Raw genomic sequence first — 3,574 nt, 5'->3', positions numbered from 1 at the left:
CCTGAGCGCTCATACAGAGATCATTCTGTAACAGAATAAACACTGTAACATCACTGTGCAAACATTTCTCTTGCAGTGAAGCCTGTCAGGGCATCATCACTTAGAATTCTCACATTCTGGGGGCTTCTCCGACGACCCTGGGAATGCTGGCGGCTTCGTCCCCACCCTCGCTGGACCTACACCCGAAGGCTGGCAGCTCCAAAGATGGCTGCCCAGTGTGTCACGAAAGTAGAGCTGAATATTTCCTGTGACAACCTTCTGGATACAGAAGTTGGGTCCAAGTCGGACCCTTTATGTGTGCTGGTTTTGAATACAAGTGGTCAACAGTGATATGAGGTTGAGCGCACGGAAAAAGTTAAGAATTGCTTGAATCCATATCTGAAATTCCACAAACAGACATCTGATGGAACCTGGCTGATGGTTCATCGAACAGAGGTTACTAAAAGCAACTTAAATCCTGTTTGGAACCCTTTTAAAATCTCTTATTCCTTATGCTATGGAGACATGGACAAAATCATCAAGGTAGAGTGTTACGATTATGATAATGATGGGTCACATGATCTCATTGGAACATTTCAAACCACCATGACAGAACTGAAAGAAGCCTCTAGAAACTCACCTATTGAATTTGAATGTATAAATGAAAAAAAAAAAGAGGTAAAAGAAAAACTACAAGAATTCAGGTGTTATCAATGTGAAACAGTGTGAGATTACAGTAGAGTGCACATTCCTTGACTATATCATGGGAGGATGTCAGCTAAATTTTACTGTGGGAGTGGACTTCACTGGCTCCAATGGTGACCCAAGGTCTCCGGACTCCCTGCATTACATCAGTCCCAATGGTGTTAATGAATATTTGACTGCTATCTGGCCTGTTGGACTGGTTGTTCAGGATTATGATGCTGATAAGATGTTTCCGGCTTTTGGATTTGGAGCTCAGGTGCCTCTGCAGTGGCAGGTATCGCATGAGTTTCCAATGAACTTCATTCCAGCCAATCCTTATTGTAATGGAATCCAAGGCATTATAGAGGCATATCGGGCATGTCTTCCCCAGATCAAACTCTGTGGACCAACTAATTTTTCTCCAATCATCAATCACGTGGCCAAGTTTGCTGCTGCAGCCACCCAACAGCAGATGGCTTCCCAATATTTTGTGCTCTTGATCATCACTGATGATGTCATCACAGACCTTGATGAAACCAGACAAGCCATAGCTAATGCTGCCAAATTGCCCATTTCCATTGTCATGGTGGGAGTGGGAGGAGCTGGCTTCAGTGCCATGGAGTTTCTGGATGGTGATGGTAGAAGTCTCCATTCCCCATCGGGAGAGGTAGCCATCAGATATTGTCCAGTTTGTGCCTTTCAGACAGTTCCAGAATGCTCCAAAGGAAGCACTGGCTCAGTGTGTCTTGGCAGAGATTCCCCAGCAGGTGGTGGGCTACTTCAACACATACAAGCTCCTTCCTCCCAAGAAGCAAGCTACAGCATGAAAGGAGCTGTGCCTACCTCAACAGAATGCTTGCGTCGTGTGGAGCAAGGGCGTCTCTTACCCAACACCATAATCTTCTGTGTTACATGCATATCACATGTTACACTCTCAGTATTTTCAGTGTAAACCTGGTTCTCTGTATCGTGTCTGTTACGTAAATTTTATGCTTTCTGGGGGGACGATGCAAAATCCACCTTTGCCAGTGAATTTAATGGTTGCTAATGATTTATGGTAATTGCAGTGAGATTATTTGAATGAGAAATTAGTGTGGGGAAAGCTGATTTTGTTGCTGTTGACTATCAGAGGATGAAAACGTTGGTTTAAGATGTTTCCTAGTAGAAAGAATGAAATTCCTGGGATGGTGTTATTTGCCACATTTGATTTGCAGTTAATGTTTTATGTGCCGATGTCCATACCTGATATGAGAGCTTAACATTGATGCCATTTAACTTGTTCCTTAATCTTGGATCTAGTCCTTTTGTTTTTGGGGCAGAAATTGCTCTTATTTGATACTTTTTGGTTGCCACAATTTAACCACTGCACAGTTTATAAAATGATATGTACTCAGCTGAGATCTCATGAAAAAGAAAGGTGCAGGCACACGTTAAAACACACAGTCAGCAAGTCAAAAGCACCTCACTTGAATAAGCCGCTTTCTGTTGCCTTTCTTGATCTTTCATTTTTATTACGATTCATTTCATTGGCTCAACGCAACTCTTGGTTTTCTGTCGATGTGTGTATCATAGGTTGTCATGGATTGCACATTATTAGATTATTTTAATTGGAGTTTGTTCAAGTGGTTCAGACTGCTTTATCCAAGAAAGCTGCAAGAAATGAATTTCAGAGTTCCATTTCCTTCTAATAATGAAAAATTTACTTATCAAACAGTTTCTACCCATTCTTTGCTAATGTGCCATACAATGATTTATGCAGATACAAATTTAAATATGTTCTCCTTTATAGAAGAACAGTTTTTTTCCTGATTTTAGGCTCATAATACAGGTAATCTAATAAAAGTGATATTTTGCATTTTGATAATGTGTTGCTTTGTACATGCAGATGTATTCTAATAAGCATAAAACCTGGTGTTGGGCTCGGCAGCGTGGCCTAGTGGCTAAGGTCCTCGCCTTGATCCCATATGGCTGCTGGTTCTAATCCCGGCAGCTCCACTTCCTCTCTGTCTCTCCTCCTCTCTGTATATCTGACTTTGTAATAAAAACGGAATAAATCTTTAAAAAAAAAAAAACAACCTGGTGTAACTACAAAAAAAAAAAAAAAAGCTAACAAAGATCAAGACCAAAAACCCTTTTCCAACTGTTACGGTAGGATACAGTGGCTTCATTATGCTTTTATTTTCTTCTTATTGTCTAGGACGTATTACTAAGTGAACACTGTAGATTTCACAATAGATTTTGTAACATTTTATTGGCCACCTGTGGGGGCCAACCTTGTGCATATCCATAATTTGCTCAATTCTCATTAACAATTTGGCAAGACAATTGAGTGTTTATCATGTTTTCTGGTGTGAATGCACACAAACCTGCATTACCACCCACGCCTCTTGTTCTCTGCTATGGCCGAAGGGAGTGAGCTGTGATCCATGAGCAACTTTCATTCCCCAGAAGCAGCTCGTTGCCAAAGCTTGACTCAGGAGGGATCTCCCTGCCACCCTGGCTGCTTGGCCCGGGGGAGCAGTTGCCACTTCCCCAGTGGGCCATTTAGCTTCTGAAGGTGTGCTGTCTGTCTAAAGACACCTAACTAGCAGTCTGCTCCTGCAGGGCGTGGCTTGTTAGTCATTGTAATAGTGTCAGTAGAGGGAAGAACACTGAGCAATCCTGCCATTGGAGCTGATGTGGTCCCAGACATCCCCATTTCACGCCTGGAATGCCTGGAAGCAGCATGAATAGGTTGATGTGATTTTCCCAATTCTCTTTTTATATGCACCTAACATTTAAGAAAATGGCTTACGCATGTTCTCAAGGTATGATGCAGCAGATAGACACGGAGTTCTTTCTTTGCTGCTGGGGCAGGAGTCGCTTTGCCTGTTCCTGCTCCTCTGTATGCAGCCGCTCCGTAGCACTCCTG

General features: G+C 42.5%; 1 pseudogene; it reads left to right on the top strand.

Annotated features, from left to right (window-relative positions):
- The first annotated feature begins 378 nt into the window (after positions 1-378).
- On the top strand, positions 379-2,439 carry LOC131480346 (copine-3-like; annotated as a pseudogene).
- The last annotated feature ends 1,135 nt before the right edge of the window (positions 2,440-3,574 follow it).

Source organism: Ochotona princeps, chromosome 5, assembly GCF_030435755.1.
Source record: "Ochotona princeps isolate mOchPri1 chromosome 5, mOchPri1.hap1, whole genome shotgun sequence".
Taxonomy (NCBI): Eukaryota; Metazoa; Chordata; class Mammalia; order Lagomorpha; family Ochotonidae; genus Ochotona; species Ochotona princeps.
This window is presented reverse-complemented; position numbering and strand designations above follow the sequence as displayed.